Source organism: Papaver somniferum, chromosome 10 (genome assembly GCF_003573695.1).
Source record: "Papaver somniferum cultivar HN1 chromosome 10, ASM357369v1, whole genome shotgun sequence".
Lineage (NCBI taxonomy): Eukaryota > Viridiplantae > Streptophyta > Magnoliopsida > Ranunculales > Papaveraceae > Papaver > Papaver somniferum.
In genome coordinates this window covers 6676709-6692446 of record NC_039367.1, presented here as the reverse complement: position 1 = coordinate 6692446, position 15738 = coordinate 6676709, and the positions used below count along the sequence as shown (strand labels likewise).

General features: G+C 35.6%; 1 long non-coding RNA gene across 1 annotated transcript; it reads right to left on the bottom strand.

Moving 5' to 3' along the window:
* Positions 1-1181: 1181 nt before the first annotated feature.
* On the bottom strand, positions 1182-3331 carry LOC113319411. The gene is made up of 3 exons (XR_003345443.1): positions 3049-3331; positions 2599-2734; positions 1182-1763 (listed from the first exon to the last, which is right to left on the bottom strand). It is a non-coding gene; the product is annotated as an uncharacterized LOC113319411 (long non-coding RNA).
* Positions 3332-15738: the final 12407 nt, after the last annotated feature.

Sequence of the window (15738 nt, the reverse complement as noted above, 5' to 3'; positions counted from 1 at the left end):
AGAGAACACGAGACCTTGCAGTGGGATTCTGTAAAGCAATCGTGTGTAGACACAACCCTAACAAGTGGACCGAGTGTACTGAGTTCAAATCAAATGCATGTCTAACCAATCGTGTGTAGACACAACACCGCTGCCACGTTGGGAGGGTCGGCCGAAGAAAGGCGAAACACGCATGCAATTGGAATATAAAAGAAAATTTGTGCCTAAAGTGAAAGTATCACTTTTCCTGAAACAGATGGAGTACATCATTTTATTAGTTGCAACGGAAAATTAGTTGATGCATAAACCAAAGTATGTCTTCATAATGTGTTATGCATCCTTCGTGGTGGTTTGCGTAATGGTTATGCATTCAATTTTCGAAAATTGAGCCTAAAGTGGAAATATCATTTTGCTTAAACGACGGGAGTACATCATCTTATTAGTTGCAACGGAAAATTAGTTGATGCATAAACCAAAATATGACTACATAATGTGTTATGCATCCTTTGTGGTGGTTCTCATAATGGTTATGCATTCAATTTTTTTGAAAATTATGCCTAACATGATAAACACCTTCGATTTTTTCGTAAAAACTCTAAATTTGATATTGTTGTTTGTACTCATTGTGTAGATGTTTTTAAAATCTTTCCAACGAGATAAAATTTATAAAATTTCATGCCACGGATTTTTAGATATGTTATATTCTGATTTGCTTTCCAACTATACCCCTGAAAAAATACGATACACCAAGAGTGATATTAATTGGACTAAAAGGGAGGGACAATTTTTTCCAGTGAAAAAGTAACAAAAAAAGCCACACGAAATTTTACTTGTGACTCAATATTCTATCAAATCCAATCTTTTTATCAAATTGCACATTTCCGTTACACTTCATTTTACAAAAAAAATATCATAAGCGAGGTGGTATGCTCGTGCTTTGCACGGGATCAAATTCACCATCCCAAATAAAAATTAAATTAAATTGCGCTAATTAACGTGAGGATCAAGCGATAGCTAAGTTTTCAATATTCCTGCGTCAATATACATCTTTGATCTTGGAACATCACTTTCAGTTGAGTTCAAGCCATGAACAACAAAAGTATCCTCCCACTCTTAGTGAGCTATTTCACATTGCAAACTTATTAGTATGATATGTTATGATGGCTCAGAGACGTTGATAAAATTATATCAACATGTGAATAATTAAACATAGTAAAATTCAAAAGACAGAAAAGTATACATCAGTTTCACGATCAAAAAAAAGTATACACAATTTGTAAAGTATAAACCAGGGATAGCCCTCATTATGCTCTTCATAATCAACTTAATGGACAATGGAATCCTAACGGTCATCTTCATATAAAAGCGGAACCCTTTCATCTTAAATCTACATGAGACCACTAAACTCCTCTTTAACTTGGTCGAAACATTCCCTTGAACTCATGATATTGAAGATCCGTAATGCTCAACATATGTTTCTATATGCACAGTTAGCCCATAAACAAACCATAACCTCCTGCAGTTTGTCCAGCATGTCGATAACCAAATAAATCAAGCATAGTAGGATAGATGCTACGCGTGACTTTGCATTTCCATACTGGTGGTATCCCGAGAAAAAAACAGTTAGCCCCTGAACAAACTGATTCTTCAAAATCATGTCTTAATCTTTCGTCAGAGGTATATATGTATGATGTAGTGCAAGGATGAGTTTCAAAAACACCACTTTCTTTACCCGCCAACATAGTGGTTCATAATGAAATACAAAAGTTTTTGTTGTATATAAACTGTTGTAAATATAAAAACACAAAAGTGGATCAGTAGAAGAGAATAAAGTAGCATTATGCATGAACAAAGAACCACATCATCATCTCTATTAGCAGATTATAATAAAAGCTAATGAAAATACTTTCTTTCTAATACAAATGTTGAATAAACAAACGTTGTATGAATAATCCTTTATGTTACCAATCTATTGCACATGGAGTTTTTTTTCTAAAGTTTCCTGCTAGAGATCCTCTATTTCATAAAAAAAAATGCTTGTTTAATACATCATCATAAAGAAACTATAAAAAAGACATACAGTTTACTAATCTGTGGAGACTTGTAGATCCTGATTTCTTTCTACTTCTAAATTTTACCATCTCATTAGCAACTGCAAGCTATTCCCTAGCTTGTAGATACCTTTGAGCACCTCGGTCCCATGATTCTAAACCTTATATGTGCATACCCTCTATTATGAAACTTGGCTATGGTTTTGAAAGCGTGCAATGCTGAAACTTATATACGATACTATATATCTAATCATGAGGGAAGATGAGACAAAGTCGGAAGTGATCCATGTTAGCTTCTTAAAACCACATTTTGGATAAGTCACTTTGAATATTTACAACATACTTGTCTTGGACAGAGATAGTCGGACAAGATACCATGTTTCTTGTTAATTTATCACAATGAGCAGGACAACCCAAAGATCAACATCACCAAGCAAGTTTGCATCATTGGCATAAACTTCAAGTAGTATGTATAGATGTCATATTAAGATAATCACATTCACAAAATGGACTACCCAAATCTATTCCACATTTTTAGATCTTAGTGTTTTTAGCTGTTAAGAGTTACCTCCTTCCTGTGAGATACTCTGGCAGAAAGGGAAGCTGAAGCATTAGTTTTCTTAAAGACCTCTGAAAAATATTCTCGCTAACCTGCTCCAATACTTGCTATTACAGGGATGCTAATGGCACCTAATATTAAATTCCTGCACCAATTATTGAAATTATTAGACTCCAACCAAATAAAGGTAGGCTATTGAACAAAGCCACCAAAAAAATCAGAATCCAAGACAGAGAAAAATCAAAACAAAGATTACAACAATCAAAAACCTTATGCTACCAATGATTATCACAATCTTCTGGTTTTAAACCTTGTTTTCTCATATTCTTGTCCAGTTAACTGACTTCATTCTGAAACGACTCATTAAACCGTTTAAAAAAGAACTTAACAAAATTTGTATCAGGATCGAAAAATTCGAAATCGGAAAAATCAAAAGAAAATATTGAAAAGTAGACGTACCATTTAGAAAAGACGAATCGAAGAAATATAGAAACCACATAAGATCCATGATAGAGTGGTAGAAGAAAACGGGGTAGAAGGTAGGGAAGATGATTAGGGTTTTGGGAGAAATAAAGAAGGCTGTGAAAGCTCGGTGGTGTTATTAGACGAAATATCGGTAGTGTGAAAAAACAAAAAGTTTCTGTAGGTCTGAATATTTTCCGATAGGGTCAGAAGTTCTAAAAAGAGAGTTTCATTCAGTTTTTAACCACAACAGAGTAAATTTACCTGAAATGATCAATGTTCTAACAAAAGGTGTTGTGTATGTATCTTGGTTATAGAGCGGCTGAGATCGATTGGAATTTTAGACGACACAGATTCTAACTTGGCGCAGCTACGACTATGGCTTTGACCGGACTAGCCACGTCTCTTTCATCACTAAGCTTATTCTTTACTCACCCGTCTCTGTCCCTTGGTATTATCTACTCTTCTTCTCCTCCTAATTTCTAAATCAAGAGATCTCTGGGTTACTTAGATGCGCTTTTTAGGGTATACTAGATCCCATAAACATGGTTGCGTCTTCTGAAACATAAAATACACTAACAAACCTAAATCAATCACACAACGAACTTAATTCTTCTCAGGAATTGTAAGGTTTGTTTTACATGCCTCGGGATAGGTGGTGAGATGAATAAGAGCTACATGTTCCGCCGCTTCGCTTTATGATACTTGGTAATAGCGATTATGGCGTGCTATAAGTTACGACAGAGATATGAATTCTACTATATGGTACCGAAATGTTATGCTACATAAGGTTTCGTGCATTGGAAGTAGGTCTCACAGTTAAACATAATCTGATAAAAGAGACTCAAAAGCTATTATACTAATACCACCTAAGAACTTGCACACCAAAGAGCTATGAAGAACATTTAAGACAAAGAAATTGACTGATTCTGATGAGAATTGCATAAGAGTTTTTGGGGGGAAAACAATTTGAAATCATCAAGAGGAAGAAAGATGTTGAACACCGAGAAATTGGGGGTGATTACGAATGAGAACTCACCTTGATATGAAAGGGAGACCAGTAAACTCCTCAGAAGATTGAGATTCAGATGTAAAGACTATACAGGGATTGAGAGGAAAAGAGATAAATGACATTCCAAATCTGCTTTTTAACAGGGCGAATACGAGTTGAATAATTTCAAATGAAGAAATCGGAAAAGTTAAATAAAGTAAGAATCATTTAGATATGGACGGATTTGCTCAGTAATTGCTAAAAAAGAAAGAAGAACAAATAAGATTCTAAGGTACTCGTGCAGAATAGAATTGAGATCATTATATCCAGGAAAGTGACGGAGTGATAGGCTACGGGGGTATCTGATGTTGGATATTTTCAAGGTTTGCCGCTACGCAGAGTTAGAGTCCGAGACAGCGTCCCGTGGAATTTTTTTTTTCTGGTTGTACTTTGTAAAATCTAGAAGTTTTCATTCAAAATTGAACAGACGCGTCTCTTCCCATAAGCCACCATTAATGGCTTTTGGAAGCGTCTGTTGGTGATGAAACGACACTACCAACAGACATGAATATCACTATAAGTAGCGAAGATGTTCTCCCATTCCAACACATCAAAAACAATCTGTTTTCTTCTTCTCTAAAAATCATCATCAGAACCTTATACAGCGTGTTTCTTGGTCGGGTCAAGGAAGTACAATCCTTGAATTCGATTACGGTGTTAGGGCTTCATTGAATCCTGAAGATATAATTCGAGAGACCGTTCGTACTCGCCAAATTTATTGGGAAAGGTCGAATTATTGTCTAAAAGAATCGAAAAAACCTTGAAGTCAGGAGTACACCATTTTCTATTTCTGTTTTCATCCTCTTGTTTAACCCAAAATTTCCAACATCTGATACATTGTTTATCTAATACATCCTTATGAGTTAGGAGAAACACCGAAGTCTTGATGCACGTTGGAGAGTAATGTGGATAGAAGAAGTCTAATGCATCTCTTTTTAGTGGATGAAACAACATACTTATTCAGTAGTTCGTAGCTACTGTACTTTCTTCTCCTAATCAATTAATGGGTAGACATATATAGAGTGGTTTGGAATGTTCTACTGATTGGTAATTCGGATTATCATATTAATCTAATGTAATGGTGTTCTTCTGAAAAGCATGTATTGATCACTAAATAAATCATTGATCAATTGGTTAATTTTAATATTTACACCATCTTAATTATGGCAACCCAAACTCTGTTATCAAGTGTGCAACTGTTATCCCAACTATGTTATCAAGTGTGCAACTGTTATCCCCAACTATGTTATCAAGTGTGCAACTGTTATCCCAGTTAAAAAGAAATAATATGTATTTTATATTTTCTGATTAGCAATTACACTTGAATTCTTTTTGGATTGGACATCAGAGGTTATATGCTATAGCCTGACCAAAGCTAACTTTAACCATGACGGGATTTGATCAAAGCTAACATTAACCTAATCAAAGATTGCTCTATAGCTTGACCAAAGCTAACTTAAATTTAACCGCACTGGGTCGCAAGTAATCTAAGTTAACCTAACCGTACTAGCCGTAGGCCAGCTAACTCTAAAATCCTGTTAGCACGAAAAGGTTGAGCCCGGTCGTAATCTGGGTGATACCTAGTATTATTAACTAAAGGTACTCTCCCCTTTCGGGCTCTCAGGTCGATAGGCCAAATAATCATGTTCGGCTGGCACATGCTGTCCACTGTGCATTGACGTTAGAGAAAATTAGGTGCAGGTCCAAAAAAATAATATTCTCATTGCCAGGTCCACAATTAATTTTTAGTTCCGTGACACTCATAATTATATGAAACTATTAAAAATGTCTGCATGACGGATTATGCATCCACATGACGGGTTATGTATCAAGGGTATAATTGGCAGCGCAACTTAGATATAATATATCTAAAAATCCGCGTCTTGGAATCTTACAAATTTTATATCGTTGGAAATATTTTTATGAGAGCTACGCAATGGGTAAAAAAAAGAATATCAAATTTTTGTTTTTCACGAAAAAATCGGAGGTGATCATCATTTTAGGCAAAATTTTCGAAAACTTGATACATAACCATTATGCAGCCACCAAAAAAGATACATAACACATTCTGCGGACGCATAACGAATTATGCAACTATTTTCTCCATTGCATAACAAATTATGCATTTGGATAACAAAGTTACGCATCTATAACAAATTATGTAACCATTGTTTTGGTTGATTTTAGTGCGTACATAAAAAAATTGATGCATAATGCAGTATGCATCCATATTTACGGATACATATCAGGTTATGCATCTATTTTCTTGATGCATAAAAGATTGTGCAAAAATTTTCTCAATAATGCATTATGCAGTCATATTTCGGATACATAACAGGTTATGCATCCATTTTCAGACTGCATAACATGTTATGTAGATATTATTGTAGGTGTATGATAAGTTATGCAACCTTATTTTTTGTTGGTTTCAATGCTAAGAAAAAAGTACCTGCATAACGTGTTATGCAACCGTTTTCTGGACTGCATAACAAGTTATGCAAAAAAAAAGCTGCAGAACGTGTTATGCAACCAATTTCGAGAATGCGTAACAAGTTATGCAACAAATTTTATAGATGCGTAACCTGTTATGCATCACTATTCACACCTTCATTTTCTTTTAAATGCACGTCACACGCACACCAAACCCATTTGCACTTCCATCTCCTTTGCCTTGCTACTGCAGCATAAATTCAATTTTTATTTATTTGTTGTGTCGAAAAACCTCAAAGTTCGGAATCAAATGGCTCCCCTAGACTATCCAGTTTCTCTTCTTCCTTATATGAACTTCAAAATGAATTTACGCGATACTATTATTACTAATCACCTTTGCAGATAAGTCGAGCCTGCAATGTTGTTTCAGGGATCCTCCAACCCGGACTTAAAACTTTTTCAAGATTTCTATCAATACGGGGCATGTTGGCCTCGTTGCTCACTACTTAATTTCACCATGATCAAAAATAACAAAAGCAAACAACGGCGGCATTACTAGATATGTGAAGAAATCTGCAATTACATCTAAACTTTGGCAAATGCTAATTTTCTCTTAAGTTTTTAGCCATATTGATCAACATCAGCAACATCATCATTCATCGGAAATCTAATCCGCTACCGCCACCATTATTTTTCCACGGTCAGTTTCTCCTTATATATGTCGTTGTCCGATGATTCATATTGGCATCAAAACCAAAATCTATTAGATTCAAGGTTTTACAGTGCTCCTCAATTAGGTTCATCTTCAAACACTTTCGGTACAAATATTATAAATACTACTAGTGTTACTCAGGCGAAGAAGAAAAAACATACATATTCAGTATTATCAAATTTATTTCGTTCGTCTACTAATAGATCGGTGGTAGCCGATGAACAACCACCACCGGAACAACAATAACAAATCCCAATTCCTATTCCAATTCCAGATCCTCATACCAGATTTGTTGAGAATTCAACAATTTACAGGGAATCAGTATCAACACCATCCCCAATTTCTTCAACTTGGTACTCATCGTTAATCCCTAATCGCCGGAAAACATAACAAGAATCACTGTCTCAATCTGATTCAAACCCATCTGTTCTTCTCAATCTTAAATTCGAAATCAATTCCCAAAACCCCATGAATCTCTCTCTTTTTCTGAGTTTTAGGTGCCGCTATTCTTCTCTTAGTTTCAGACAGTGTAGGACTAACTATTCATATTGACTATTTGATTTCTAGGGATGGATTTGCCGATATATAATTTTACTCATTGGGAATTCACGGTATAATGGAGAGGAAGAAGAAAAGGAATAGAAGATGAAGAAGAAGAAAAAAAAAGACCGAAACAGAATTTTATAAACTATGGGTTTGGGAGATATTTTTTCATAAAAAATGGGTGCGCGCGTGTGTTTTTCTGGGCGTGGGTTTCATAGTGGAAAAAATCTGAAAAATGGGTTTATCTGTAATTTTCGCTTGATGTTAACGTGGTAGTCTCAGTAGAGCGACAAAGTTTGTGAAGTTACATAATTTTGTTTCACGTGGCTAAGAAGGTTGTTGGCCTTTCCGTGCAACCAAGCTCACACGTTGAACACCATCACTGCTTAAAAATCTTCATTGTCTCTGCCGGCTGACTTTCCCGTTTGGCTTTCAAATAATTAATCCTTTTCAGCACCCCCAACAATTCTCCTTTTACTTACGAATTTGAGCTAAGTAGGCGCCCTCCTGATGATTGGTGACCATCATCACCGTACTGTAGATAGATGGAAAGAGAGACGAAGAGAGTTGTTTCACAAACTTCCAAAGACATATGGGTTCCCGATGATATATGTCCCTAGACTCCCAAATCATCGCTAACTAGAACTCCAATATACAACATATGTATACTAGCCAGCTAGTAAGGAGAGAGTGGGAGAGAGAGGGAGAGTTGTATTAATCATGCATGCATGCTTAGGTGAACTAATTGAAAGAACATAATGATAACCCTCCATACCAGCTACATTATAGCTAACGAGGGGCATCTCCTTACTTTAGAGCAACTGCAGTGGACGACTAAACCCAAATTTGGTGTCGAGTGGGCTGGCGTAGTGGGACGGACCATCGATTAAAATTTGATCAAAGAGTAAAACTCGGACCAAATTTGATCGGCGATTAAGACCAAATCCAAATATAGTCGGGTGTTTATATAATGTCCGCCTACCCGACGGGCGTTAATATAATGTCCGCCTGTAACCGCGCGTTCGTAAAGTTAACGCCTGATGCAGGGCGTTGGTATAATGTCCGCCTGGATGGGGCGTTGGTATAATGTCCGCCTGAATGGGGCGTTGGTATAATGTCCGCCTGGATGGGGCGTACGTAAAGTTAACGCCGGACACCCAGGCGTTGATATAGTCATGATCCCACCTTCACAAAGTTTTGAAAACTTTGCTTGGGGCGTTGTCTTTATCAACGCCCCATTTTTTTTTTTTTTTTTGAATCCGGGCGAACGTATAATCTCCGTCCCACACACCAGGCGTTGTTATAGTTCACGCCCCATACAGGCATTATCTTTATCAACGCCCCATACCAGGCGTTATCTTTATCAAAGCCCCATGCCAGGCGTAATCTTTATCTACGCTGGACGATGAAGCGGACTTTATATCAACGCGCGACCAAATTTACTCGTCACCCGCTACGCCACAGGACGGACTAAACCCAAATATGATCTTTTTTTTTTAGTCTTTGGTCTTTAGTTATGCTCGCACCACGGTGGACTCTCTTACTCATCATTGTTTGATGTGGAAATTAGATAAATAACCTTACTTTTAATGACCTTCATAAATACCCTCCGTCAACAATAATTATACCCCTGTATTCCAAAACGGAAATTCATTTTTATCATTAATACAAAATACCCTCATGTATCAGATCTGAAAGTCAATTGAAAATTCGAGGTTTGACTTCAAGTTTTTCGTCTATTCGAGAGAGAGATAGATTTTTTGACTTCAAGTTTTTCATCTCTTCTCTCTCTTCCTGTTTCATCCATGACTGCCGCCGCCACCACCACCACCACCGTTTTTCCTGGTTATAATATGCAAATTAAAGTGAGTCAGAGAGATATTTTTATTGAAGAACCAACGACAACAACATAAACTGAAAGTTCATCATCATCTTCTTCTTTTTTCTCGTTTTATTACTGATTTTTTTCGATATCAGATTCAGATGCAGAGCCTAAGAGATTCGATTTTAGGTTTCCTTTTTCACGTAATTTTCGATATGATGATTTTAATTTGTTTTTTGAGATTACTTGATTCATCTCTAAAACAGGTATGATTTAGTTTCGTTTTAGGTTTTGATTTTTCATTTTGGCATATGTTGTAGATGTTAACCACAATTTTGTTAATTTTTTGATGTTCATGAATGTGTTGGAATTTGAAATGGATCTGCTCTTGTTTATTATTACAAGTTTTTGTTTCACACACCTCCAAAATCAATTCAACTGGTGGTTTTGAAGGTTGTAACGGTAGTGTTGTTGGAGCTGGTGGTTGTAGTTGGAGTTATTACCGTAGTTGGTGGTTTTGGACAAAATCAACATTTTCAATACAAGCACAGTAGAAAACTGCCAAACTAAGCACTCCAAATTATGTTATTTGCGAGTTGCACTCAAGAAAAATTAAGCAGCAGCGATGCAATGCTAATCACAAGCTATTACTCTTTATTAAGGCCAATTCATTCACTTGAGTCTCTAAACTTATCCACTGTGCTTTATACTAATTCAGAAAATACTCTTAGTTTGAATACCATAATGGCTAATCTATTTTGTTCTTCTCCCATTTTCGTTGTTTCTCTGGTCTTGTTGTTGATTACTGTACCCGTTTCTTCTGGTACCTATACATGTGTGCGTGTTTTTCCGTTTTATATGGCACTTGATGATATTAAGTTGGAAATTAAGGTTGCTTGTATCTCATGTAAGTATACGTTGATCTGAATATACTTTAGCTAGTTGTGTAATTATTTTGGTACTTAACAGATCAAAGCACATTCAAAGATTGAAAAATGAAGGATATTTGGAAATGTTGCTTGGTAGTAAGAGGGTTTGGACTAAGAATGCTTTAAACGGACCAGGGAGACCTCAATCAAGAGCCAGCACAGACCTTGGTTTTTCTCATGCGGATTTTTTTTTCTTTAATCATCTTCATGTGATGAGTAAGTGTATCTAGTGTTCTTTGTGGAGTCTGGTTATTTGTAGTGATTTATGTATGTTTAGATAGTTAAAAATTAGTGGAAGAATGATGATGCTAAAATGGTAATCAATTTTGGATGTTGACGCAAAAAAACTGGAGTACTCTTCCAGTTATTGTGTTAACTTTGGTTGTTGACTCTATTCACTGGATCAACTTTCATTGTTGACACAAAAAAGTTGAAGTATTTTTTTCAGTTATTGTATCAATTTTGATTGTTGATTCTATTTATTGGGATCAACTTTCTTTGTTGGCACAACTGAATCAGGAATACTTTTCAATTATTTTTATCAACTTTGGTTGTTGACTCCATTTATTGGGATCAACTTCCATCGTTGACACAACTGAACTGAAATATTTTTCAATTATTTCTGTTAACTTTGGTTGTTGACATCATTCACCAGGATCAACTTACATTGTTGACACAAAAAAATTGGAAAATGTATTTTTTAAGTTTTAAATCAGGGTATATTAATTATATGTCCCTACTTTTGACACCCAATAAATATATCCTTATTCAACAATAAATATGTCCACACTTTTTCATAACCTTATCCATTTAATATTAGATTACCTTAAAACCCTCACCCATATAATATTTTTATTTATTTCAAAATGGAACAAATTTCTTCCTCTGCCACTTCACCACCACCACTAGCACCACCACCGCCAACATTCAACTATCAGTCCACCACCACCGTTCAACAACCACCACCTACCAACCGCCATCACCACTAATATTTCACCACTACTCCTTAAGCACCACCATTACACCACCACCCTCCACCACCACTAGTTCGTCGCCGCCGCCACCACTAGTTCGTCGTCGCCGCCACCACCACCGTCGCCGCCGCCGCCACCACCACCATTGGTTCAGATATTTTTGTATCAACAACAGTAGTTGATCCAGATAAAAATAGAACCAACAATAGAAGTTAATCTAGTTTAGGGGATCAACAACGATAATTGATCCCAAAAAAAATGATCAACAGTAGAAGTTGATCCAATTTAGTGGATCAACAATGAAAGTTGATCCATGTAAAATGGAGTGAACTTGGCGTGAGTCGAACACGCATCATCTGACATGGAATCAGTCATGCTACCATTGCACCACAAGTTCAACATTGGAAGAAATTTACATGATTTAAACTACAAGCATGATTATACTTATCCAAGGAAATATCGTCAACAATAGGAGTTCAAAGGATCAACAACAATAGTTGATCCCATAAAAAATTGGGTCAACAACAGGAGTTGATCCATATAGATGGATCAACAACCATAGTTGATCCAATAAAAAGTTGGGTCAACAACAGGAGTTGATCCCATAGATGGATCAATAACCATAGTTGATCCAAAATTGGGTCAACAACAGGAGTTGATCCCACAAAATAGATCAACGATAACAATTGATCCCATAAAAACATATAAACAGCAACAAATTGATCATTACCTGTAACTTCATAAACACCAACAGCTTCAAGAACAGCTTCAAAACAAATCTCGACAACTACGACAACCAGAACCACCATTCTACTACTATTTCCATGACTAATTTCTCATTCGTACCTCTCCACCATTACCGCCACCAACAAATCACACATCTCTAGCACCACCACCAACAACAAAACAACCAGAACCAAAATCCAACACCAATTTCATCATTCCAACCAAAACCACCTCCATCTACATCATTAATTTCTTAGTTCTAAACTATTCTCATCTACGTCACAATCACTTACAATACTACCAGTACCGAAAGAAAATTAGATTCAAATACATACCTTATCCGCCGTCGCTGCTACACCACCACCATAAATAGTAACCTAAACCAGATCTCGATCTATAATTTCAACCTAAAATCATATCTCGATATATTTGAATCCGATTTCAAATTCAGTTTTTAGAAGAAGAAAAAGAAGGTGTCATCTGTTGATGATAGTTCGATTAAATCCTGAATTCATTAACGGCGGAGAAGGTGGTCGTAATTTCAGAGGTGGTGGTGGAGCGATCTGATTTTAGGTTACGATTTAGTGGCAGAGAAGATGGTGAAGGTGGTGAAGTGACGGACTAGAAACGAAGAAGAATGAAACGAAGATGGTTACGATGGAGATGCTGCTGGTGGTGGTGGAGCGATGGAGATGCTGGTGGTGGTGGTGGAGCGATGGAAATTGATGGCGCTGCTAATTAGAAAAGAAGAAGAAGTAAGTAGGATGATAGATAGGACGACAAATTTGGAAGAAATAGAAACCTTATTGGACCCCTGATGGCTTAGGGATGAAGAGGGACATATTTATTCTGTGATAAGGATATTTATATAGACCATCAAAAGTAGGGACAAATATTCAATTACCACTTTAAAATAACTCTTAATTTTGCCAAAATTTGGTGGTGGTGGCGGCAGCGACGGCGGTGGTGGTGGCGGCGACGACGGTGGTTATGGCAGTGGCGGCGGCGATGGAGGTGGTGGTGGTAGAGTGGTGGTGGTGAAATGGTGGTGGTGGTGTTGATGGTGATGAAGTGATGCCAAAGAAAATGTATTTTGAAATCAAGCAAAAAATTACAAGTGAGGGTATTATAATAATCTAGTTTCTAATGGATAAGGATTTTAAATGATAGGGGTATATTTATTGTTGTATAAGGGTATATTTGTTAAGTGTCAAAAATAGGGGTATATAATTAATGTACCCTGATGTGATATCCCTTTAAAAGCATCTCCAACAGTGGGTGCTACAAATCCTATGTGGAATTTTTATTTAGATCCTTATTTGTGGGGTTATATATATGTAATACAAAGAATAATATTTTTCACATGAACCATCTCCAGTAGTGTGGGGTGTTAGTTATATGATTTGTTTTTTTGGATAAAGATAAAAGTAATTCCCCTTTTCCTATTGGTTTAAAAAAGTTTATATAAAAAGAATAATTAAAAAATAGTCAAAAAAATGACATGGAGGTCATTCCCAAGGTCTAAATAAGACTTTCTCTAAGACCTTCATATTTATTTTGACACCCTTCCTAATTTAAAGGACCTACTGTTAGAGATGGATTTAATCTAAAGAAGGGTCTAAAATCCTATGTGTCAAAAGAAAATAAAACTTTCACTCTCTATTGAAGATGCTCTAAATACATACTTATTGCATGGGTTACTGTGTCCCTGATTAGTAACGGGTTGGAGAGGGAAATGGTAAATGGTCTAGATTTATCGTCTCAAGTTTGGACCATGAAATTTTTCCTAAATATAACATTTAGTTTCTAGCCTAATTCCAGCCGACAACTATACTATCGTATAGTATATACCTAAATATAACATTTAATAAGATCTCCACCCAGAATAACCTAGACTGCGGCCATTAGAGATATTCTAACTCTTGAGATATGTCTTGATCTGACGAGTTGTCATCAATATTAGGCTCGTATAGTCCAATTGTTTGGATAGAAACAAAAAAATATACTCTCTCCGTTGCAAGAAGACCGTTCACTTTGATTTTGTCAGAATATTAAGGAAACCATAACTTGATCACCCTTGGTTACTTACCTATTTTATTTTAGTTAAAATTCTAGCAATAAAAACTACCAAAAGTTTTTAGGGGATTGATAATAGGAAATAAGAAATAAAAAATAAAAACTAAAAGATATCGAATTTTTGGAAACAATATCAATAAAATAAAAGAAAAATATTCTGAAAAGATTGTAAATTTATGGAGTACACCTGTTTAAGGAATTCAGTTTTGGAGCCAAATATATATTTTCTTGAAAGAAATGTAGGATATATTTGTTTCCTCATTTATATATATATTTTTTTAATATTTTAAATTGGGTCCCCTTAAATTATATAATTCTCTTGAAAGGAATGAAAATTGATTTATAAATATAAAAACTTTAAGGGTACATTAGAGAGTTTAATGGGAAAGCATAACTATAAACAAAACTGGACACAATTTTGAAATTGACGAAAATGGAATAGAAGACGGACTTCTTAAAACGGAGGGAGTATAAAAGAAAATATTAGGTATAACATGATATAAAGTAAATTTCCCGGTAGCAATACATACGATGTCACAGTACCTTCTCCGTATATGATTATTTTAGAATCCTATTATTGGGGCTTTAAAGTCTATGGATTTTTGGGGCTTTATTAAGTTATAACATCCTAATATGAATAGCGGGAAACCAAATCAATAGTAAAGGTCAGATATACCCTTTCCTATAAATAAATTATAATCTAACTATTATTAAAAAAACAATAATAATCTTCTCTTCTTCTTCTTCTCTTCTCTTTCATTTCATCAGGATGAAAATGTTGATCATAATTTCATCATGATGAAATTATCATTAAAAAACTTAAATCTATAATTCTTCTTTCTTTCTTCTATTTCTTCTCCATCACATCGTGATTCTTCATTGCATCGTGATGAAGATGATGATCATAAAAAAAACAAAATCTATTATTTTTCTTACTTTTTTCTTCTTCATCTTCTCAATTGCGAATAAAGATGATAGAAAAAACCAAAACTAAGAAAATCCACCATTTATTTTTACTTTTGATTGACTTAAAAATTCGATTCGATTAATTTGAGAGAAAAAAAGTTTCTGAAACTGTATAACGGTTGGGAGTTCACACTTTCTCAACCGTGAATCCTGAATTACGGTTGGGAAAATACATGTTTCCCAGCCGTGAACCCTGAACCTACCTGTATGGTTGGGAAAGTAAGAACTCTCAACCGTAAAAGACTGTCTCCGCTAGATCTTCCTAGCCGTAAGCTATTCTGATAATCACATAAAAAAATATAAACAGAGCTCTAATATCGGTTAGGTTTTTCCGCCGAAAATGCTTACTTTCGGCTAGGTTCCCCAGCCGTAACTTGAATTTTCGGGTTGGAAAACCTAGCCGTAACTGTTTCTAATACTCACAGAAAATAGTAGAAAAAATCGGTTGGGAGTTTTTG